This window comes from Lissotriton vulgaris, chromosome 1_1 (assembly GCF_964263255.1).
Source record: "Lissotriton vulgaris chromosome 1_1, aLisVul1.2, whole genome shotgun sequence".
In the NCBI taxonomy this organism is placed as follows: domain Eukaryota; kingdom Metazoa; phylum Chordata; class Amphibia; order Caudata; family Salamandridae; genus Lissotriton; species Lissotriton vulgaris.
This window is the reverse complement of record NC_141685.1, coordinates 734462314-734488450: the sequence shown is the minus strand read 5'-3', so window position 1 is coordinate 734488450 and position 26137 is coordinate 734462314. Positions and strand designations below refer to the sequence as shown.

The window sequence follows — 26137 nt, the reverse complement described above, 5'->3', positions numbered from 1 at the left end:
ACTACAGTACACTGGGCCAGGCAAGTGCTGTGAACTGCAATCCACTGCACATCCAGGAGACACGGACAGCGGGGGGGGGGCGGGAACGGGCACACGGACAGCGGGAGGGGGGGCGGGAACGGGCACACGGACAGCGGGAGGGGGGGTGGGAACGGGCACACGGACAGCCGGAGGGGGGGCGGGAACAAGCACACGGACAGCGGGAGGGGGGCGGGGAAGTATGCTTTCATCAGCATGGACAACTTGAGTGTATGAGGGAGGGAAGCAGCAGCATGAACAACTGGAGGGTGTGAGGGAGGAAAGCAGCAGCATAGACAACTGAAGAAAGGGAAGTAGCATCAAGGAAAACTCGAGGGACAGAAGCAGCATGGACAACAGGAGGGTGGGAGGAAAGCAGCAGCATGGACAACAGGCAGGTTGGAGGGAGGGAAGCAGCAGTATATACAACAGGAGGGTGGAGAGGTTTAAGCAGCAGCATGGACAACTGGAATGTGGGAGGGAAGCAGCAGCATAGACAAGGGGAGGGTGGGGGGATTTAGGCAGCAGCATGGACTACAGTAGGGTGTAAGGGAGGGAAGCATCAGCATGGACAACGGATGGGTGGGAGGGACGCTAAGCAGTAGCATGGACAACGGGAGGGTGGGAGGTGGGAAGCTGCAGCATGGACAACAGGGTGGTGGGAGGGGGAAGCTGCAACATGGCCAACGGAAGGGTGGGAGGTGGGAAGCTGCAGCATGGATAACAGGGTGGTGGGAGGGGGAAGCTGCAGCCTTTGACAACGGGAGGGTGGGAGGGAGGGAAAGAAGGAATGAGGGAAGCAGCAGCACGGACCACGGGAGGGTGGGAGGGAAGCAGCAGTACAGACAACAGGAGGGAGCAACACTGACAATGAGCAGCACAACGACGGAAAGAAAAACATCGACATAGCGCTCGATTTCTTGCAGTGTCTAAAATGTGGCCACATCTTGACTGCATCCAGTGACATACAACTTTTCTCCGTTTAGTGACAAGACCTTGCTTCGAAAAGTAATAATAAATAAATGATACATCTACGCCTACCTTCCTCTCTCTAGGTCGGTACTTCCACTAATCAAAGTAGCCTCGGGCCATAGTTTACGTCTAAAGCAGTGATCCAAGAAGTCAACTGAAGCCTGTGAATACAGAACAGTCCTTGACAAACGTGCCCAATCACGGGGGTAAAAACAATCCCCTCGCTTATACACCCCCAAAGTACTGTTGACCACCCTGAGTACGCACTGAGCTAACGAACACTTACTCTGTGCGCGCTGAAACAAATCAGCCGGCAATTCCTCACTGGCTCCACGTCACGCCGTCCGATCGTGTCCAACAGTTACTGAGCGCACGCACGTGGATAAATACGTGGGGCGGTTCTCTACTCACATCAAATCGGAACGCCCAGCAAAAGCAGGGACAAAGAAAGAGGACTGAATCCTGCAGCGGCCGAGCCAACTAAAAATAGTTAAAATAAAATAAAAAGGAGCCCGGGGGAGCAAAACGTGTCGGGCGCTGTTAATATAAATTACAAAGCACAGACATACAATAAACAACAATAAAGTTGGTTCTGAAAAAGAAGCTCGCCCACCAAGAACTGCATCCTGAATCCTGGCGAGGCTCCAACCAACGGCGGCGCAGCTCACGGGGACAGGCCCACTGCAGCGGCCAATCAGAGCGCGCCTCTGCCGACGAGCCTCCGAAAAGCCACCAATGCGGTCGCAGCCCCTTCGTGCCTCGGCCAAGGTGCCGAGCAGCTGCCGGTTGACCCCCGGGCGGGACGGGATACCACTATTTGTGAGGACACGGGGGGGCGGGAGAGGACGAGGGGGGCGGGCGGGAGAGGACGAGGGGGGCGGGAAAGGACACGGACGTCGGGAGGGAGGCGGGAAACGTGGGGACGGCGGGAGGAGGGACACAAGGCAGGACAGCAGCAAGCACGGCCCGGCCGGACCAGACTCGGGGGCGTTCCCGGCGTCGCGTGACGTCGCCAAAGCCAAAGAATCTCGGGAACGCCCCCGTGTCTGGTCCGGCATTGATGGACAGGCCCCTCATCCAATGGCTAGGCTCCATTTATGGAGCTAGCCAATGGGACGGGGGGGCGTGTTCCATAGTGCTTACTGTACTCAATAGATTTCTCTGGAGGAGGAGCCTAACGGCTCCGTCCCCCAGCGAAACCTAAAAATACACAGCATATTTGGCGTACTAAAGCGTCAGAAATGTAAAGAACAAATTATTTTAAAAAGGGCAGGAAGCAGGTTACCAGTACCAAAGAATTGTTGCAATACTCTTTTTTTTTATGTGTGCAGTTGCACAGAAATGAAGGAAGGAAGGGGGAGCAGATACAAAGACACTACAGAGTGAAATTATTTAGGAGGACTAAAAAGAGTTGGGGCTGGAAAAGGTGCTGGATTTATGTCTTGAGGAAAGGAAAACACGATTAAAAACTGGAGCTAAATTAGTAAGGTGAGGTGGAGAGAGGACAAAAAATAAAAGAAAAGGGCAGTGGAGGTTGGGGGTGGTGGGGATTCCTTCACCAAAAAGCTAGAGTGATGAGGTGACTCACTGTGAGGATAGAAATGAATGCGTGGTATGGATTTTTTTCCTCTGTAAAAGGCAAAACAAATCCATGTGATGTAGTGAGAGAAGAACTTGGGAAAGAAGATTGATATAAGGGGAATCACCATGTTGGATTCGACAAATTGATTACTATAATTAATTTTGAAAAATTAGAAACTTGAAACAAGGAAAATGCTTCACCACAACGCGATAGTTTTTAGTCGACATCACAAAACGAGCAGTTCAGAAATGCTGAAATAAAAAATGTTGCTAATTGCATTTCAGCTGTAGTGAATAGACACAATAATTAGCCCCTTTATTTCTTCAAGAAACTCTGCCTACGGCATGACATGGAACAAGGCTCCCACACAGCCATAAAAGACAGCACAAGAGATTCATTTCTTCCACTTTCCAGTATCTCGAGACATGGAATAACAAAGCAGAATAAAGAGCGGTGGCTCACTCTACCTCTGCTCAGACTCCTATTGACGGAATTGTTAGTTTAACTTCACAGATCTGTCACATATTTGAGTGTGAAAGACTTCGGTGGAAACAAAATTGATATGACCTGCTAATTTCATGGTAGCACTGGTTTGTTGGCTGCAACGGTGTCCATAACACAACCTGAGGGGAGAGTGTGGGGGCAGGGGTGGCCTTAGGCATGTGCAAGCTGTGCACCTGCACAGGGCCACCAAACCCCAGGGGCCACCACGCCAATATATATCCTTAATTTAATAATACTCTGAGGATGGATACATATTTGCGTTGCGGCTCCAGGCAAGGATTTGGCGGCCTCCGGCTCTGTTCCACTTCCAAACACCCTGACCCCCCGTCGCCCGCCCGGACCCCCTCTTCCGGGGCACCCTACCTATGCTCCCTGCCCAGGGCCACCATGAGCCTAGAGCCGCCCCTGGTGGGGGTGGGCGGGGCCTGTTCAGAAACGGAGCTTACTGTGGTTTTTTTGCTGTCACTAGGCGATTGTGTGCATTAAAATGGCGGCGTCTTATTCCTAGATTTTGAGTTTAGGGCCTTGGCAAAGGGTCGTCCAGGGCAGCATTACTGTAAGTTTAGGTGTTCTTCATTGTGCTCACACTGACTCCTCATTTCTTCCGACACTGAAATCCGAGCCAACAAACGTGCAACCTTTTCATCCCTGGCACAAAGCACAACAGTCCATTGTGCTTTGTACCAGAAATGGATAACAGTCAATTTCTGGCATGTTTCACGCTTTTACGAAGTTTTATATAGCGCGAACTTGACCCGAATCTGGTATCAGAGTGCTTTGCATAACACCAGTTGAGTTACTTGAGGGCACATTCATTGTTTTTTTTTTTTTTTTTTTTTTTGTTAGGCACGGGAGATTAAGTGATTTGCCCAGAATCACAGGATGTTCAGCGTCGTTGCCGAGACTCAAACCCAGGGTCCCAGATTCGAGGGCAGTCGCCGTTAGGTCAACTCCTCTCCCCTCTCCCACTTCATAGACTTTTCAAGCTTACTGCGACTTATTCTGGTTGTCACAGCAGATATCTGCTTGGAAGATGGGAATCACGCATTTTTTGTATTCCTTCATCTGAGTGGCGTTGATATCGGAGAGAATATCACCTGTGTCCTTGACAAGAACAGCCAGTTTGGGCTGTTACCCTGTAATGGTAAAGCGATGATAAATGTATGTATAACATTTTTTAATAAAATACTTTGAAATTAAAAAAATAAATAAATGTACACATGCCAAAAACAAACAAAAAAAACAGTAAGGAGGACCAAGCTGGTGCATGAGCTCAGTGTAATCCAGAAAGCGGCAGGATAATATTATAGAAACTTTACAATGCTGGGAAAAAATTGCAAATCCACATGCACCATTTTTTTTTTTTACTTGTGTGGCTTGCAAATGCATCACAAGAAAAAAACATAACATACAAGCAACACCCATGGCATGCCTTTTGCTCCAAATCATATTTTCTATCAAGGCAAAAAGAAGGACGAATGGACTGTGGATGTGGCTCCTTGTGTTCCAAAGTATTGGTTTGGTCCATGGAACGTTAAATGAACTACCCGGGATCCAGATACCTCGAGCCGCCCAGCGGATGTCCTCACCCATGTGCCTATGTTCAGTTGAAAAGACCCTGAAATTACCACATTTTTGTGAACCATGCATAAACCACTGATTCATTTACTTTTTACAGCACCTACCACCCAGTGTCTGGCACCAATGATGTTGAACCATGCACCCAGGCCCAGGGAAACAAGCCCTAAAATGGCTGAGGGATGAATTGTCTATGTCTGTCTTCATTGATATTAAGGTCCTATCACAATACTTTTCAAATGGAGGGGGCGGAGCTAGCCGGCGTCGATGGCGGACGCGTGAGCCCTCGGCTCCTCGCAAAGCTCCAGAATTATCCTGCTTGACTATCCTTGATGTGCTCGAATTGGCTATAGCTTGCCAGGAACCATCTGCTGGCACCCCGGGCAGTGATTGAAGATCTTTTTGGCCGGCTGAAGAGCGGGAATTCCTGTACATTCCGGGGCACTGTGCCTGGTGGCGCGCCTGTGGCGGACTAGGCCGAAAGCAGCGGGCTATCCTGGAAAAGAGGCCGGGCGACGTCACATTGCGTGCGGCCATAACTCCGGCGGCTGTCGTACTCCGTGCAAGCCGAGGCGCGATTGGAAAGGACCCTGGATTGCGAAGTCTTCCACCTTCTACCCTACACTGCCCCGGTGGGACAGGGGGCTGGAGAAGCAGCGTAGCGGTGGAGCACCACAACTGAGGCACCGCGCCACGTGGTGTAGCAACCTGGCTCACTTGCACAGATCGCATGAGGCTCTGCCGTCTCCCCTTATTCTGCGGAGGGACTGATTATCTGGGACAGCTGAAAAGGACCTGTCCCTATCTGGCACTGGGCCGTTCTGGCACCAGCGGACTAAGAAGTGCTGCCCGCCATTGACGCCGCCATTTTCTACGCATTGGATTCCTGACCGCTGGCGCCGAGGTATCGAGGACCGGAGTGGGCACCTGATCGTCCTGTGCGGCGAGCTTCTTTGCTCGGTGCTGCCACGCATCGCAAATACCATGGGGAAGAACGATGCGACCCAGGGGAAGATCTCCTTTGAACGGCGCCGTCTGAAAGGATCAGAGGTTCCGGCACCGGACACGTCGCCGAAGGGTGCGGCAGCAGCGCCGACCCAGGCTCCGACGGAGCTCCGGGACATGTTGGCAGCCATGGAGAAAGGCATTCAGGAAAGTATAGCGGCGGTGGGCAACAAGATAGACGCTCTGTCGTACCGCATGGACCGTATGGCAGAGCGGGTGGACAAACATGCGGAGCGCCTTGACATGGCGGAGCGCCGGCTCACTGAGGCCGAAGAAGCCCAGACGGAGTGGGACAAGGAGCGCAAGCAATTCGATAGACTCCTGACAGTCATCAGGGACAAGACAGAGGACCTGGAGGCACGTTCTCGCAGATCCAACCTCCGTATCACAGGCGTGGCGGAATCCACGCAAACGGGGAAAATTGAACTATATGTGGAGAAACTCCTGAAAACACTCCTGGGAGAGGAAGTCTTTTCCCCCATGTTCATTGTGGAACGCGCCCACCGCACACTGGGCCCGCAGCCCCAGCCTGGCTTGCCACCTCGCCCCATTATCGCGAAACTGCTCAACTATCGCGACCGGGACACTGCTCTGAGAGTGGCGAGAGAGAAGGGCAAACTCCAGCATGAGGGCATGAACATCTCCCTCTACCCGGACTTCACAGCCAAGGTGCAGGAGGAACGGCGGCAATTCGCGCCATATAAGAAGCAGCTCAGAACACTAGGCCTGGACTATGCCATGATGTATCCGGCCAAACTTCGAATCAATACTGGCGGGAAATCGTACTACTTCACGGACCCGAAAGAACTGCATAAGTCCCTTAAGACCTGGACACGGGAAAGGAAGGAGAACCGGAGTGGCCGGGAGGACGAGGAGGAGGTATCTATGGAGGAACAGGACTAAATGGCGGCTGAAGAGGGGATTGATCCTCTACACGCTGGTCGGATCACGGACCCGGACAATATGGGCGCCCCGGCCTTGCAATGGCACCTGATCCACGATTTTGGGACGGACAACTTGGTTACCCTATGGTGCTGGTAAGGGGGTGTGTGCTTCGTGGCAGTATACACTGAGCCGGGGGAGCCAGTCAGAGTGGTGCTGAGTAACACTTTTCATCATGCCTTGAGCATTGACTCTTGAATGGAGCTGAGAGGGGAGCGGTACTTGCAATATCTTGGAACAGTTAGGGGTGTACTGCATTGGTGCGCTCTGCCCTCGAGCTTTTGGTTGTTTTTTCTCACTGAGGGGTTGGTGTCGGACTATTTGACACTACACCGGTAGGGGGTACATGGGGGGGGGAGTGTGGGGTCTGTCTGACCAGGTTGGGGGAGGTCGGCTGTGGGTGGGTTGCTGTACTTGGGGTGGAAGCTAGACTCGGGGAGGGGAGGGGGGGTGTTTGGTTGGGGTTGTTGACGGGGTTTGCCTGTGAAGTGTGTGAATTGAAGTGTTCTGCTGTCCCTGTTCGCGAGCGCCGGAGGGCGTTAATGAGTTGGGGGGTCCTACTGTGTCCTGCACTACCCATCCTTTCGGTCCATGCTCTGAACCCACTTAGCAATGGCTGATACAACACCGACATTACATGCACAAGCCCGGAATGAGCTGAATTTACTGACTTGGAATGTGCGGGGCCTGAACGACTTCCGCAAAGTGAGGAAAGTCCTTAACTATCTTAGCAGACATCACGTTGACATAGCTCTGCTGCAGGAGACACACCTGCCACTCTCCAGCAGAATGCTCAAATCCAGAGGTTTGTCGGGGAACACTGTGGCGGCGGGTTACACTACACATGCCCGAGGGGTGTTAATTTGGGCCAATCCGAAGTCACAGTTGCGGCTCATTCCGGTGCACTCAGACCCGGACGGTAGATATGTCCTGGCGAGATGTGTGGGTAAGGGGATGGACATACTAATATTGAACGTCTATGGCCCTAACTATGACCACCCTGAATTCTATAAGACCCTGTCAGCTATTGCAAGAACGCATGCACGGCCCTGGATGTTGTGGGGCGGGGACTTTAACTTTGTGTTTGACCCATCAATAGACCGCTCTGCGGGCCCTGCCCGGAGGCCCGTGGCCTCGGCCACGTACATGGCGGCTGAGATGATCAAATCTGACTTGCTGGATGTCTGGAGGGAAAAACATCCGAGGTCGGGTGGGTTTACACACTATTCTGCATTTCACGACGTGCACACCAGGATAGACTACTGGTTGGCACCCCCCCTGGTACTTATCAACATTCGCACATGCACAGTCCTCCCACGCACGCTTTCAGATCACTCCCCTATTCTCCTCCACCTCGCAACACCCAGGAGGGGGATCCCAGCCTTCACCTGGCGGTTCCCGCCTTTTGCACTGCTTGACGAGGCCTTCAGAGGGGAACTGGCAGAGGACATAGAGCAGTTCTTCACTACAAACATAGGCACAGTGGATGACTTCTTTACGGTATGGGAGGCATTTAAGGTATACATCAGGGGGGTGGCGATGTCGAAACATTCTAGTGTGCTACGATCCATTCGTAGGGACCTAACAACTCTGGAAACGAAGATGGCGGATCTTGAGGCAGAGCAGCTGCGGCTGGGGGGCGAGGCGGGAGACGGGACGCTGTCCCAACTCCTGTCCGAGTTTCAGGCACTGGCGGACAGAGAGGTCCTGTACATGGGCAAGTACGCCACGGCGAGACAATATGGGGAAGGTGAGAGGCCTGGGGCACTTCTTGCACGCATCGTTCGCAGCACCAGACGACCGCTGGTCATAGAGGAACTGAGAACTCCGGAGGGAGACACGGTGACGGACGAGGAGCAGGTACTCCAGACGTTCAGGAGTTATTATGCGGAGCTCTATCGAGCTAAAACACAGGGAGTGGAGGGTGAGATGGAGGACTACTTAGACCATATAGCCATGCCGTTCCTCAAGGACTCGGATAGGGAATTCTTAATGGCCCCCTTCCACCAAGACGAAATATTAGAGGCACTGGCAGGCATGCGCTCGGGTAGTGCGCCGGGCTCAGACGGCCTCACGGTTGGCTTTTACAAGGCATTTAAGGATCTGCTGCTGCCACACTTAATCACCCTGTTCGATGCCATCTGCGAGAACGGTGAAATGCCGACCACCATGCGGGAGGCGCTACTCATCACCATACCCAAGCCCGGTAAACCCCCCGATCTCTGCGGCTCGTATAGGCCCCTTAGTCTACTTAATGTAGACGCCAAAATCTATGCCAAGGTTCTGGCCACTCGCCTGGCCCTGTTGGTACCTGGGTTGGTCGCCCCAGAACAGTCCGGGTTTGTCCCGTGCAGGAATTTAACCTACAATATCAGAACAGTGTTAGGCGCGATGCAACATATTAAACAAGAGAATAGCGCATTGGCAATATTCCTTGACATGGAGAAGGCGTTCGACTCGGTCGAATGGCCCTTCATGGTTCGGGTGTTGCGCAAGTTGGGATTGGGCGAACAGTTCCTTCAGCAGGTTGGAGCGCTGTACCATCGCCCCTTCGCTAGGCTCCGCCTGGGTGACAGGGTAACGGACCCGATTGACATAAGCAGAGGCACTCGACAGGGCTGCCCTTTGTCGCCGTTGCTTTACGCACTGGTGGCGGAACCCCTGGCGTGCGCCATGCGGGAGTACCACAGCCTAGAGGGGGTTAGCTTCCCTACATATAAGATCGGGATATCAACATACGCTGACGACACGCTGTTGTACGTCAGAGACCCGGAAGTTAATTTGCCTGCGGTGCTCCGCGAAGTGGTCCGTTTCGGCTCGTTATCGGGCCTGAAGGTGAACTGGGACAAGTCGATTGCGTTCCCGCTCACTCCGGTGACACGACAGTTCGACATGGACTACCCATTGCACTGGTCCGCCGACTCAGTTCGCTACCTGGGCATTCAACTCCACTCGGACCCGGAAGTCCTCGTTCGAGACAACTACGGAGTGGCCTATAACAACCTAGTGGATGACGTGGATAGGTGGATCCGTCTCCCACTCTCCCTCTCGGGTAGGATTGCACTAATGAAAATGGTGGTACTCCCCCGATTTCTGTTCCTCTTCCTGAACCTACCTGTGGTTTTATCTAAGACCTTCTTTCGGCAGCTCACCTCGGTATTGGTGAAACTAGCTTGGGGGGGGAAACAGCCCAGGGTTGGTTGGAAGACTCTGATCCTACCTTGCGAAATGGGGGGACTGGGGGCGCCGGACCTAGAACGGTATTATAGAGTCGCCCAGGCGTCGCACTTATACTCATGGGTGCATGGTGACCCTCGGACCCCGCACCTTATACTGGAGCGGTTGTTTGCGGACCCGCTCCCTCTACCTGCTACTGTCTGCCTGCCCACAGACCGCGCAACTGGCCGGATGGTCTCCCTGAAAGCGACCAACCACGCCTGGAACTGCCTAGTGCGCTCTCGGGGCTGCACTCTGCTTTACTCCCCACTGTTACCGGTGGAGTGGGCCCTTTGGCTCGACCCGCTCGGTGAGAAGGGTGTAGTCAAGGCGCTGAGTTCTCTTGGTGTAACGAAAATGGAGGACCTGTTTGAGGGAGGTGTACTCAAAACCTGGGACCAGCTACCAGTTGCCGGGGCAGGCCACACTCTCTTACAAAAATTCCAATACCACAGGCTCCGCTCGGCCTTTCGTGAACTACTGGGCCCGGATTTGGAAGAACCTGAGGAGATCCCGGAACTAACACATATACTGAAATCCACCTCCGCGGCGAAACTCATTACACAGCTTAACAAGCTGGGTGTTACACAGCAGCGTCTGCAACCGTCGAAGGCCAGAGAGGCCTGGCAGGCAGACCTACAATCCCCCATAGATGATGGAATGTGGCGCTACTGCTGCACAAGCACTCGCAAGATATCTCTAAACGGACGGCACCGCTTGGTGCATTTCAAATATTTACAACGAGTGTATTACACCCCTGCTCGCCTCCATCGCTATGGCCTTCGCGCCTCGGCCGAATGCGAACGCTGCCAGACTCCGACAGCTGATTTCTACCATTTGGCATGGCAGTGCCCAGGAGTGCAAGCATTCTGGGGGGAGGTCTTTGCGGAACTCGACCAAATACTGGGGGAACCTTTACCTCGTGCCCCTGCTTTGGCGCTACTCGCTTATTCGAAACCGCTAGCCCCGGGACTGCGTCGTCTAGTGGACATGGCGTTGCTCCTTGCAAGGCGGGTGGTGGCGACCTGCTGGATGAGGGGGCCTCTCCCCACAAAAGGTAAATGGCTAAGGGACCTACAGTACTGCTGCACCCAGACAGAACTGTATAGCGACCTTCTTCCGCCCAGAAGCAGGCCCAAGAATTTTTGGGACCTTTACAAAGAGTACAAACAGAGGAGTGAGGAGGACGGCTCTGACACTGCTGAGGAGGTGGAACTGCAAGATAGAGTAGAAGAGATCGTAGACAGCACTGAACACGGGGACACGGGGGAGGCGGGAGTGGGGAGGCCTCTGGTTGACTGAGGGTGGCTGTGAGAACCCGGAGATGGGCTGCTGAAGGATAGTAAAGTAGGGGCAGGTTTATAGGGGGGACGGGGTGGGGACACGGGGTAGGAACACTCGGGTGGTTGTATAGTCGGGACGGGTTAGGCAGACACACAGACACACACAAGCGGGTGGGGGGGCAGTTTGTTGGGCGCTGTTTAATTTCTTATAGTAGACATGTTGTTGGATCGCTGACTAGCATATGGACGGGTTGATTGCCAGTTGTCACATCACTACAGTACGCTACCTATGTGGGGAGCCCTCGATTGGCATGGTTGCGCTGCTACTTTAATACCTCGCCGCCAGGCCTCCGGGATGCTGGCACTAAGGCTGTGTACGACTTACATTTAGCAGTTTCTGAGAACCTGACGCCAATCCCGGAGTTCATTCATGCACATGTGTTAATGCTGGTGATGTCAATGGCTTTGCTGTCAATAAAGATCTTTGAAATAAAAAAAAAATACTTTTCAAATGGAATTGAGCCAATTTCCAAGCACAGCGTCTATACAAACGTTTCTGTATGTTTATTCTTTGTCATGTAAATATATTAAAAGTATGTAATGCACCTGTTGATATGTATGGACCACACTGTCGTGTCTATCAACGTTTGTCACTGTCGAGCAAAGCAGCTCTATAAGGTGTGATGCATTAGGCTATATTACATGAATTATTCACGCATGTGTAAAAAATGAATTATGCCGGTCATGTGAAAGACATCAAGACATTCAAGGATTGATTTAGCAAGCAATGTGCACTTGTGTTATAATTTTTTATAAATAGATCCCAGCAAATGAAAACCATCCAGGATTTATGTCCATTGACTGTATTCTATCCAGCAGTCGCAGAGGACTGTGAGCATGGTCTGTGTCGACTAGTGCTCTGACGTGGACTGTGTAACCCAGGGGTCTCCAAACCGGTCCTGGAGGGCCGGATCCATGCCAGATTTTTAAAATTACTACATGTATCTCAATGGGGATATCCAAACAATCTGGCATGGATCCGGCCCTCCAGGACCGGTTTGGAGACCGCTATAAAAGACAATAAATACATTAGTTATTAAGAAAATTACAAATATTAAAAGAGGTTTTAAAGTGACACAAATTGACAGCAGTTTCAAACAAAGGAAAGCCATGCTTGCTTCCAATAGTGGCTGCTACTGACCAGGGGTGATGGGGCAGGGGGGCTTGGGGACGGGGGGTGGGAAGGGGCGAATATATATATTTTTTAACGGACTTACCTTTTAACTACCGACCGCCGCCTCCTCTTCCTCCGTCCTCCTCTCTGCATGGCAGGAAGCACACAGACTCCCAGACTCCCCTGGCCAATCACAATGCTGCCTTAGCAGCTTTGTGATTGGTCTGAGCGGCATGGTTCGACGCTCAGACAGGGGCTGACAGGCTGTGCATGTTCTCCACAGCCTGCGTGGAGAACTGTCAAAGTGCGCATGACGCTTTATCCGGCCCGAGAATGCCGGCCAAAGTGCCATGCACACTTAAGGTGCGGCCACCCCTCCCACCCCTGTGACACACGGGGAGCCCAGCCCCGCCCGCCTGGCTTCATAAGCAAGCTGAATGAAAAAAAAGAATATGATAACGAATGTTATTATCATTTCATTTTTTGTATTCAACTTGCAGCTGAAGCAGTGGGGGCTATGCTCCTTCGCCTTAGCAGAGAGCCGCCACTGCTTGCTTCCTATAAAAAACAGGTTTACTATTACTTGTTTTCATTGAGAGCAGTAACGCTCATCTGATAAGTCACAGAGGGATTTCATTCTGAGTTTTTTATTCATCTCCCCTGCCGTCTTTTCATCTGGTAATCCACCAAACTCTTTTTCAAATCCTCTAAAGAAAGGAGGCATGGTCTTCCGTGTAGTGAAGCCGGGAGGGGGGTGGTAAGCTTGCTTTTGACTTCTGAGCTGTAATGGTCAGGTGAGGCCAGATTTAACAAGCCCCATCCATGAATTATTGCGCATGACAGGGCCCCACAGGCCATCATAACCCGGCGTCAATGATTATTGAACCACATGCAACACATCTATGCATATAAATCACGTTTTCTGAGTAATAGCTGTATTAAACATTTATTGTGTTCCTTACCTAAGCCCTTAGAACATTGTTCCTTACATAAGCCCTTAAAACAAAAAAACGATTTTTCGTTGTCCATTGCTTGGGAGAGGGGGAAGACAACAAACTGATTTTGCTTCACGCATACTAAATCCTAGCCAGTCGAAATTTGAGAAAACGCATTTTGCTCCACTTCTTATTATTTAAAACTTGTAAAAACAAAAAAGAAACTTCTAAATCATTTTGTGCAAGTTTGCGGTTATATCTGTGCTGAGAACTTGCAGTTGTGGAGGCCCATGTTGAGAACTAGAGATTATGTGCATTCAGCAGAAGGCAGGCTGTCCGGCAGCATGTTACCAGACAATGAGTACAGCAAGCGGTGAAGTGTTTGCTGCACCTAGACCGCACTGGGTGGTTTTCCCCAAGCAGCATGGACAATCCGGCCTGAAGAACGGTGGGAACTGCAGAATTCAGCTCTGAACAAAACATGCCAAACTTGTCAGCGGCGGCTCCTCCCCGCTAAGGCGGAGGGGCGTCGCCTTACAGGAAAAATGAAAGGATAATAACACCATGTTATTATCATCAGGGCCGGACTGGGAAGCGAAACCGGCTCTGGCAAAGTGCTCGGCCGGCCCCCCCACCTGGGCCGGCCGGTTTTCGGCCGTTTTTGTTACAAGGCCGATTTCACACATAAACAGAGCCAGTACAGAAAAATAAAATGATAATTGTAATGCCCTAGAATCGGATGTACCATTTTACAACGCATACCATTACAACTACCTACCATTACAACGCGACCATTACAACGCATACCATTACAACGCATAGCGCTTAGAGGTGCTGGATAGTGGTAAGTATAATTTACTATTCCAACTCCAGTCCCCGTGGACACTAGGGAAGGTGTTGGATAGTAAATTATACTTATTCCCTATCCTAGAGCGCCCCCCAGCGCAATGCGTTGTAATGGTATGCGTTGTAAAAGTTGCGTTGTAATAGTAGGTAGTTGTAAAAGTTGCGTTGTAACAGGTGTATACCCCTAGAATCAGTTAGCATTCTAGTGCTAACTCTGTATCTACACTTAACACCCACCCACCACTGATGTCACTGGTCATGTGACACAGCATCAATAAAAGAGGCCGAGCGCACGTGCTCTGGGCCGGTTGCACCATACCTCCAGTGTGTCCTGCGTCAGTGCATGAGTGACTGCCAGCATGAGGGCCTAGGGCCCACCACAGCCCTTTACAATAATCAGGCCCGGACTGGCCGTTGCGGGCACCGGGCAATCCCCCGGTGCGCCGCAAGGGTGGGGGCTGGTTTTGGGCCCCTGGCGGCCGTTTTTGTTACAGGGCCGATTTTCCAGCTATGGCCAATCCGGGCCTGATTATCATTTTGTTTTTCTGTACTGGCTCTGTTTATGTGTGGGCGGGGATGGGCTGCCTACTGAGCAGGGGGAGGAGGAGTGGTGGGAACTTTCTTAATGCGCATGACGATTTGACCGGCCGACTTGGGCCGGCCAAACAATCATGTGCACTTAGCATTTCTCCACCTGGCTGTATTGCACAGCCTCCCACTCCCTGTCTGAGCGCCGAACCGGGCCGCTCAGCCCAATCATGATTTTAAAATCAAGAGGAGTTAGGCCCACGGGACAGAGATTAGGCAGGGCCGTGAATGAGTATACAACTGGGGAATGTGCCTAAATCTCCAAGTTTTTCAAAAGCTTAAGTTGTTTGGGATTTTTAGACAAACGTGTACAACTTATGTTTATCTTGGTTCATTTATTCAAACCTATTTACTTAGTATTTTGTCATTTTTCTTCAATTCACATAGAGAAATGAAAACAACGTCTTTCATTTTTCATATTACAAAAACATATCATACATTATTTACACGAATGAAGAAATAATATATGACAAAACAACCTCACACAACATTTTAAATAAACAATTTTTGTAACCAACACTTTGTGAAAGACAATTAGACTACAATAAAACAATGAAACAACTACTTTTCATCTTGTGAAATAAACGACAATGAAACAACTACTTTTCATCATATTGCCCTATTCTTAAATGTCCACAGGATTTTCTTCATTTAACCAGCCCAATCATGAAGCAGTGTTGTGATTGGCTTAGGGGAGTCGGGAGCCTGTGTGCTTCCTGTTTCCTGCGTCGACAAAGAGGACTGAGGCGAAGTGGCGGCCGCAGGTGCATGGATTTTTTTTATACTCCCCACGCTACCACTACTGCCCTGTAGCAGGCGCTACTGGTATCTTCGTCTGCCAAACGAACACCTTGAGTTTCAGGAAATCAGTGTCGCTAAGCCTTATCTGCCCTTTCCACAATGGTCTTTCCATTGAGTACTAGCGGCGATTCACAATCGAAGAGGGAGAATCTTTTCATTTGCATTCTCTCCCCATTTTGCTACTATTTTATCCCTGATTTTTTGCTCTTAGTTGTTGGAACTCCTAATGAATAGATTTCTAGATACTTATGCTTGGCCCTCACCTGTTCCCTGATGCAGGGCGAGTTTGGTACCTTGCTATCGTTCCAGTATTAATCTTCATTTTTAAACAAGGGATACAAGATTGCAAAGGAGACACTTTGTGGGGTTTTTCTCTTCTATTGGGGCCCCTTTAAGGAGGCAATCAAGACTGATCTGTGCAGAATGGCTCCATTGCTGCTGGGAGGAGTCTCCCTTCATTCGGTCAATGAAGAAGAGGAATCAACAGACCTTAAAGTTCAGTCCTTGACAAAAAACAAAGAGGTTCAGTGATTCTGCAACATGACACTATGCGTATGCTGTAGTAGTGCTGGCGTAACATGAGTTAAAGCCTTACGGTGCCATACAGTGGTAACTTCACATATTAGAAAATGCAAAAAATGTAGTCTTTTTCTTATATATTTGGAGAAGTCCAGAGACTAAATAGAATTTGGCATGAAGAGGTAAAAATCCTTGCACTGGTCATGTACACACGTGAAGATGCGGCAGTAGTCCACCCGCGGTGCCTCCTCTTTTGGGTGAACTAATTTTAGTGAGTTCTTTACATTTTAATTAAATCCTTCCTATAACTCCGTATGCCAGCTGTAGCGTCTGTCGCCACACTCTGGTGGATTTGACTGGTATTGGTCCATACAGTGATCGCTTTATAAATTTGATTTTGAATGATGTTCGGTGTTAAGATTACGTTTTAATGTATTCCTATACCCAGTGAAATAATAAAGGTGTTAAGGTCAGGGAATTGTAATGCAGCACTCTGACACTGAGAGTAAAGCATTATGTTTCTCATTGGACTTTGTATCAAAGATCTGTCTCCATCTAAATACTTGATATTGATAGATATTTCCAGACCCAATTAATATAGGAAATCTAATTCTTTGGTGTCAAATTGAGGAGCACAAAATTGCTGTTTGTTTGTAATATCTAAAAGTCTTAAAGAACCAATTTCTCAGAAATCTATACTTTATAACCAACTGACCATATTGTTGAAGTAAAAGTGGAATACGGCATGATGCTTGTGACCTGGTCTAGATCATCAGTCTCCCTATTCTTAAAACATCTCTGCAATATAATTTTGATCATTTCTTTGTCATCTCCACAGTAAGTGCAGAAATCAATCTGGGTGGATGGAACAAATGATGGACCTTTATTTAAAATGGAGATGAGTCTTACAATTGAAAACAGCACGTGTTGCATGAATCCAAGAGTATTGACCGTTTATGTGTGACCCCCAAATAGCATTCAAGATTCTCAGGGTCTGATTAGTTTGGATTAGAGCTGCTACTTGATGTGCTGGAAAAGATGTTTGCAGATACTAAAATTGTGCTGAAGAGTCTAGGACAGATCACAATAATCGTCTGATAAGTCTTGTCCCTCCTTTTCTATGTGCATGATTATCTTCTAAGTTTTTGTATTTCTTACCAAGGTTGTCTTTTTTAAGGACTTAATCTCATTGTTAACGTTCACTAGTAATTTTTTGGCATCCATAAAGCTTGTGATTAAAAGATTTTTGTCACTGGGGAATTCATTTTTCCTGCTCTTCTGCTGAGCTTAGATGATGATAAGCTCCCTTACTTTGTCTATAATCCACTCCGTTATTTTGTACCTGATATTAAAATAAGAAGGTTCACATAATGAATACATTTCTAGTAGGTACGCTGGTGATCCCCATTTTTTTGATAGGAACGCATAATGCTAATTAATACTTTTGAATAACCATATTTTATACACATATTGATTTACTGAGGAAACTCCCTGCATTTAAAGATACGTTAGGGTGGACAACTAAAAAGAAAAATATATTTTATTAAGAGCACCATTGTCTTTCTGTGCATGGGTTGCTCTTGCTATATGTATATTTTACCTAGAGTAGGCAGTATTTTCTAGTATTTGCAGGTTATGAGTGTCTTTGAGAATTTGAGAGGGATGAGTAACTTCATAAGATAAGATTTGCTGACAAGGAATGTAGTAAAGGTCAGGTTATAACATGGTTGTCCAAAATTGGTCCATAAGACTGGATCCATGCCACATTTTCATGATAGCTACCTAAGGTAAATTAACATATTGTGAATTTAAATGAGAATCATTTACATTGTGATTACTCCCAAAAAACTGGAATGCATCGATCCTCTTTCCCCTGGGTCTACAGTTGGTAGTATACTTTTCCCATATAAATTCTGTTGACTGCACCTTTTTTCATTCCGAGCAATGTGTTGATTCCCAGAATGAGTGATGGTATTACCTTTACGAAGTTTCGGTCATTAGCCCATCCCTGTCACAGACAGAGCTGGAGATCCTATCTTGCTCTCCTTACTCTCAATCTGTCTGGTATCTTCAATGGATAATACCTCTATTTTAGAAATGTAATGAAATTCTGTGCCACATTTTCCAGTGATATTGACAAGCTGTACCGATTGTGAATTTGTTTTTGTTATAATGCTCCTAGTGGCCCTTGGGGATTGTCCATTCCAGAATATGTTGAGAAGGAGGAGTTGTGTAAGGCAAAATGTAGTCAGAAATTCTTTGACTGGTGACTCAGTATTATTGAGAAAAGGAAGAGGGATACACAAGAGAAAGCCTGGGAGGGCCTTTCAGAAGCAGCTAGGTTGAGAGACAATAACTCATTCTGGGAGATAATTAACCATCCGTTCTTTGCTGAGCATCATGCCCCAAGGGTGGAAATAATAATCTCAGCTGATCTATGGGTGGCCCACGTCTCACAAATGTTTGAACCTGGGCTTAATTTCTCTTCATCCATGCGTTCAGCCAACAATTTTACTAGCCCTGTGCCATGTTCACAATCCTCCTGTTTGATCATTGAAACTAAGGAAATAGTCAACGCTATTAGGAAATGTGCCCTCGGATAAGCACCTGTCCCTGATGAGTCTTTCCCTTCTTTTGCTGTGACTAAAGATCTGGGGAAACTGAGGTGGATTTGGTGAGGTCTAGTGCTTTGGACTGCTTAGCACTGGGTGGGGTGGCACGGATCCCATGGTTGTTATATCTTGAGAATACATTTGAGGCCGTAGGTTTAGCTGAAATATTTGGTAACCCTCGACGATATCCATTGGAAGTACAAAGATAGTTAAGAAATGTTTCCGTAACCACTGTACAGATTTGAGGGTGCGGTGTGTCCAATCTCTGGTTTCATTTGCTAGGTACGTGTTGGTATCAACCTGCAACAGCATGGGACCTTATCTAACTTGGTTCCTGAACCCCATCCAGCGATGTAACTTGACATATTTTAGACTGAGTTTAATACATTTTAAGGTCGCCTTTTCCCTGCCATACATTGTTATGCGCCTTTTAGAAGGATCCTAAGCATGATTTTCTAATTCCTGTTTTACGAAAAGGACGTTTGAGAACCCATCAGAAGGGCCTGGTGTTTCTACAGAAATTAGGTACTTTAAAAACTTGCCTAGCAGTGTTCCATTTTATTAGGCAGGCCGTAAGGATTAGAATAAGGTATGAACTCATTATTTTATGATGCTGATTCTGTCCCCATTTTAATTCTTTTTGATGTTCTAAGGTGGGAAATCTTTTATTCATTAATCCCCATGAACTGCTGTCTGTATGATATTTACAGAGACCCATGTTTTTACGCTGTTTCCCTATGTGATTTGCACTGTGCATTTGAATAATTTTAAGGGGTGAATTGCTTTTATTTCTTGCGTTTGATGTCTTTTATGGCTGTTTGCCGAATAAAGATTTGTTTTGAGACTCAAAATGGCACGGTGACATTGCATAATTGGTGGTTAACTTAATTTAGTTGCCTTGCAGTGAAATATTGATTTTTTCTGTTGCTGGGAAATATGTCGCTATTACCTGGCAAAAAAAATATTTATCTTTTTGATTAGAATGTTTTTTTTCGAAACAATGAAAATTCGCAATGCAGATATGCAAGGCGTTGTGCTTGCTTGTATTATCAGGTGGAAAGTGAAACCAGGAAAAACAAAGAAATATTACTACAGCTTCTGTGTAAACTGCAATGTTTGCGAATTTTAATTTACTAGCCAAAAATAAAAGTAAAACGTTGCATCGAAGCCAGGGAAGTAAACTAATTCAAGAAAATATGAAAAAACAACATAGTGTATCAAATTCCTATAGGTTGCAATTTTGACGTCCCTCAGTTATGCCTTTCCTCAGAAAATACTTGACGAGCATGCAATGTAATCAGTTACATACTACCTAATTAACTGGTCAGGTCTTAGAAAAGAAACTGCAATTTAGTAGAAAACAGGTAATTTTGCATTTATTTATTGAAAGTGTTAAACTGGCACACTTGCTGTGACGGCCACGTCTGACTGAGCACCTAACAAAACAAGCTAATGATTCTTTCCAGTATGTGTTTATTGTGAAAAGGCAGTATATTTGACAGATCAGAGCATAAAAACTGTTCTTGGTTGGAAATTCATGCTGCAAATATAAATCCCAGAAAGGTCCTCGGGGATGTTCTGTTGACGATGCAGGTCATCTGCTAAGGCTCCCTGGGGATACAAGCAGTTATTCTCAGCTTAATAAACTGACAACATGACAGGTTGCTGGGGTATTAGAGGTAAGCTGATGCATTTTGATGTGCAGTTAAACCTCAGATAAAAGTGCATAGTGAGGCATTCCGCTGTTACTAAAGATCTGTTTGCGCTCAAGTTCTATGCGTCGCTGGGTTTGTGTAGAGGCACAACTGCAATGTGCAAAATGCGTCCCGAGAGAGTGTGTGTGCCCCCATGCCACCCTGAAGAGTGGTATGCTTCTTTACTGCCCCTAGTGGAGTCAAGAAGAATGCCATTGGAGTTTCCCACTGGACCACACTGGATCTACATTTAGCCCTTGTAAATGTTCTAACACCACTCCCAATGCCCTACGCAAGCAGAGCTAGCAAGTCTAAAGCTCTGCAGAAGTGTTTGAGGCCACATGATTAGAGAAAATTAAGTTTTCCTTCAGGGCCTGGCACTGGACCCAGAAGTGCTATTGGTCTGCTGCAGCAGATCTGGTTCTTAGATATCTCCTAGCTTAGATGAAGGGAAGCTACTGTCCAGAAAGGGAAAAAACAAGCATATATTTAGCAGAATCAAAGAGGCGTACCTGAAATTGTGTGTATACACGTTTGTCCTGCTGTGTGCAAATTTGTATATGTTTTATTTTGAAAGAATCAACATTGTATATGTTTTATTTGGGAAGGAGATGGAACTGAGGCTTGGTTTCTGTGTTTTATTTCATTCATTTTGCTTTTGTCAATTTGTATAGCACAGGGATGGCCAAAAATGGGTTTCAGTGCACTACGCAAAGTAGTAAGTCGATTGAAGTAACAATAAGCTCTCAACAATCAAATGAAACAGCAATTTTTACATTACATACAATCTGTCTTCTTGAGCTGTGTCAATAAAGAGAGGAAGGGACCAGGAGCCAATTAAAGGTCCAGTGCCCATGCTCCAAGGGCTAAACATGAAGTCAAAGAAGGAGACAATGTTCCTGGGGATTGGTGCGGGTGTCACTCACTTACTTAAAGGATGGAAAGAAAGGGGGAAAGATAGGGATCCTAGGTCTAGAACCCACTGCCAGGAGGGAAGAGCAAGTCTTGCCTCTAGTAGCCCTCACACACCCTGAAGAATGTCATGCTTCAACATCGGGCAGTTGCTCCTCGTCGTGACGGCACTGCAATGCCCTACTGGTACTCCGAAGGGTCGCTTTATCGAGATCCTTTGAAAACTGGCGTATGGTGTATGCAGGTCTGTGGGGTGAGTCCTATATGGAGGGTAGAAAAGTGCATACAGAGATTTTAAAACTGACTAAGGGTTACCAGAAGATGTGTGTTTTAATATGATTTCAATCAAGCAACAATGACTCGGTCTCGATTTAGCATTGGGCTACTCTATTTATTTTTGAGAACCCTGAGCATCTAGATAAACTTATTCGTAGATGCTTGCATTTTTATCCTCAATTACTTTATCAGTTAACTTAGATACATTTATACAATTTCAAATGTCCAAGTTTTGAAACACTACAATACACACAACAATCATAAATTACTGTGAAGAGTCGAATATAAACAATAAGACATAAACAAATGAATTTTAACATACTTCATACAATTCAAAATTCACATTACAAGAGTACACCAGTTCTTTTTTAATATATCAGTCCTATGTCATTCAGTCTTTATGTTATAGGACTAATCTCGCAGGGGAAAACATTTCACATAATTCAATTTCCTTATGGAGCCCTCTGCGGATTAAATAAACTCTATAAGAAATAGCCGACACGTTTCCACACCCGATGATTATTTGTCGTGTTTTTCATCAGGGCTTGACTGGGTACCTCTGTTTTTACGGGTTACTTTGTTTCTTGTATCTGTATACTTGTGGTGTTTTTGCAATACACCTTACGGTTTATTTGTGTCGCAGTCTCCAGAAATGGGTTGTTGATCCCGTTTGTTGGATTATGCCTAATTCGGATTTCTTGATGCCGGTTGGGGCTGGGGTGGCGTGATTTCAATGGTGAACTCTATCTCGTCATTATTATGTGCGCTGGCAATCTTTCTGGTTGCGGCGGCTGCAATGAATACAACCCTTCGTTCGTCCTGGTTTTCTTTCGGTTGACTTTTAGCAATGTCGCTCAGGCGTCTGTCCTCGCTCTACCCGCATTCAAAAATGTTGTGTATTTCACGAATCGGTGTTTTATCACCGGGACGTGTTTCCTCCGTGCAACATGTATAATTTCTTTGTTGTCTAAAATGTGGACCCTTCCATTGGTTTTGGTAATATTGAACCCACTTGCGGAAAAACACTGTGCAGGCCAGACAAGTCGAAACATATTGATTGGGGAGTGCAAATTTCCAGAAGTGAAAGGTCTTTGATCTCCACAACATGCAATACATATTCCAATATTTTCATGGTTTGGAAAACAAGTCTGATGCTCTCCAGAAGTGTTTGGAGATCGGTGCCCGCCCAAAAATAAAGGTTTGAAAGAAATGGAAGAAAACAGCGCATTAATATGTGCAATTTGCCTAAAGGATTTGCTGGGGGGGATGATCAGCATGACAATACGATTGAAAAGGATATGAAAATAAGGTAACGCATGTAGACTGCAGTGGTAGTCTCTCTATTCAGATTACTGAGGCCATCGAGGATTAGGCAGAAGGCAACTCCTAATGTTGCACCAAATTTACAGGCTCAGGTGTCAGATAACAATTTTGATTTTTATAGAATTTGTACACAAAAATAACTCCACACGATTCCTGAAATAACAGCATGGGTGACAGTGGTCTCTGGAATCAACGGAGTATCACACGCCCTACGTTTTCCAAATCAACATGAAAAATATCAGCTTTATATATATTTTGAAAATGCATTCATTTTGCAATCTTAAAAAAGGCATCAACATTCCCTCGTTTTTTGTACATAAACACACAGCCATCCCTGAAACAAAAGATTTCTGAAAGTACATACTAGAGGAGCGCCCCGTCTGGTTCTTTCCTAAGATGAACTTGCCGAACATCTAAAGCCGATCCCTACTTCCTATCGCTGATGGAGTTCCGCCCAGGAGAAATGGTCACTTGGCCCAAGTCCCTAATGCTTACTTCTTGGTGTAGAATTGGCTGTTATCCTCATAAAGGAGCTCAAGGGGTTTAACAGGACCCAGGTCTGCCCCACTCAACATATCAGTCACAATATGACCTGGTCCTTTGCTGAACAGTCTGATCTGGATTTCTGTTTGCCCTATGCCTGCACATCTATGTACTACGCTAACAGTTTATCTGTATTCCTATCTGTGACAATGAATCCCTGTTCTATTTTTTTAAACGTGTGTTCCCCCACTGTACCACCAAAAAAATTGCTGTAACCCAGTGTTTCTAGCAATTGTAGTGATGCAGAAACTATCAAAGGCAATGTAAAAAATGTGATGTGGGGTATGGGATGCCTCACGGAAGTAACACCATGGAGGCTCACTGGTTGGTTCTCACCTGTGAGCTCATGTTCTCATCATCAGTACACCCATACCATAACAAAAGATGTGATAATGATAATAAAAGTGAAATTACTGGTGATCTGAGCGCTAGGATGTATCTCCCTAGTGTTCCCTGTGACTGAACCCTAAACTAATGAAGTGGAATCTAATACTATTGGAGCCACCCCTTAGATTAAAACGGAGCTAAACAACCACTAGCTTTCTAACTTTATTTATGCTGTGTATTTGCTCATATTAAAAGACACTCTGTCGCCTTCTATTCCCATAGAGGGACAACATGTTTCATTGCCTACTACATTTCAGGCAACTTCTTCAGGGCGAGGGTCAGTTGTCACCACACTGCATTACTTCATACGAAGTTTGATACCTGAGGGAACATATTAAAAACCTGTAAACATCACTATTTGTGTACAACGTAGTGGGATCAAAGGATCCCAATACCTTACCAATTGAACGCACACCCAGCCATAGTATATTTACCACTTCACTGCCCCTTGTGGGCATACCGGTGACCCCCTTTCAATTCTGGCCACACTGCATCAATGTGTTTCCTTGTCTGCCCGCCGTCTGCCTGTGCAAGGAATAAAGGCTTCAATAAAACCTCTTTATACCTTTTGTATCAAGTATAATACGTTTAGGTGGTTGGTCTACTCATTTTTACTCCATGGGTTCATAAGGCTATGGTAGGAGCGCCTTGATGTTATGTTAGCACTTGCGTCTTATGACGTATTTACGTTAATAGCCTGAACTTTAAAGCTGTGCACGTGTTAATGAAAATGAACTATTCCTCTGTTTTCACGGACTCTAGCCCATGTAACATTTCTCTGATAGTTACATTGGTGTCTATGATAGTGGATTGCGTGCAGTCAGCTGTACAACTGATGTCTTGTCCACCAGAGGATGTACAGTACCCTAAACATTTTTAATACTAACATTTTTAACAAAAAATCATGTAACTCGATTAAATATGTCGAGAGCATCCTGCGTTGCATCTATGCTAAACGCTGTAAATGTATGTGCCCTGAGTTTATATTTGCTTATGTTGAAATACTCTTATATCTTATAAAAATCTTATATCTCCGGTCACACCAATTGAGCACAATCTTTGAAGACCAGCGTTGGTAAAATAGGCAGATGTAGGAAAAAATAAAGTGTGGGAGTATTATCCTTTTGGCTAGAGTTGCTCTGCCTATCACGGACAAAGTCAACATTTAAAAGAACCGGATAGAATTACATAGCTTCCCTAAGGGCTTGATGATATTACCCCTAGCATGTTCCCAACCAAGTGACAGACCTGGATCCTGAGGTACGTAGACATGGTTCTAGTCTATACCAGGCGGGGTGGGTCCATCGCTCCCAGCACCACTAGTGGATCCGGTCTCTGAGGGAAAAGACAGACTTAACCCCAGATTAGTTTTAGACCAGATAAAAGCCTACATCTGTTCACTATATACTATATACATCACTGACCACAGGTGAGTAGAAGGGCCAGGAATATAGAATACAATATCTGCGTGGAACACTATACGTTGCATGCTCCATTATCGGCTAGCGGTCCCACGATGACAAGTCAATGGCTTCATCCACAGCACAAACAACAAAGGGGAAGGACTCAGGCCTAGGGATAGCTACACCAGGATTATCAGCTGAACATTATCCTTTTCAGAACTGTGCATACGTTCTCTCACCCCAAAGATTTAAAAGCCTTCCTCATATCCTCGAGGGCAATTTATGGCAATGCACAGCCCTCAGAGACTAGCAATGCACGCTATTAAGACACCCCAAAAAATATAAATTTGGGAATGCAGTTTTGAGATGACTGCTTATCTTTTTTCAAAACTATAAATCCCCTCTTAAACTGAACTGGGTGGTGAGGCATTATGGAAATTCAATACCTGTACGAACACAAGCCCCGATGAATCATTGGGAAAGATGAACATGGATATAAGAAGCTGACATGGTGTCCTCCAGGCAAAGTATGCAATATATACATTATTGAGGTGGGTAAGGTTTGTACACTTTTCTGATTCTGTAATGTTAAGTAAACTACAACATATTAAATTAAAAAAATTGTGAATCAACTCTCTTCACTTATGCATTCAACCTCCTTTCATTTGCTACTCTTTTCTCTTTTAAGTACAACATCTGTCAGATAATGCAACTTCCTCCACCACACCAATCAACTCCACGTACGGAAGAGGGAATTCCTAGCACCAATGTGTGAGCTTTGTATCGCCTGTGCAACCTCCAATGCATATGAAGCACGTTGTTATAATGCACAACCTTGCTCATACATCATTGTGCGATGTAAAGCAGGCCGCTTCCCTAATCGATCTATCGATCCATTCTTTATAACATAATTTTGTAAGTAGGAGCTATTCATTAGGCACTGTGTACTCCTACTGAGGGAACCTCATTGGTTAAGAAGGAAGGCGAGTGAGGGACTGCAGGTAATGGATTATTCTTCTCCTTG

At 46.7% G+C, this 26137-nt stretch overlaps 1 protein-coding gene across 3 annotated transcripts in view; it reads left to right on the top strand.

Moving 5' to 3' along the window:
• NOS1AP (nitric oxide synthase 1 adaptor protein) overlaps positions 1-26137 on the top strand; it is a 1090707-nt gene that overhangs the window by 778123 nt on the left and 286447 nt on the right. The window lies entirely within an intron of this gene.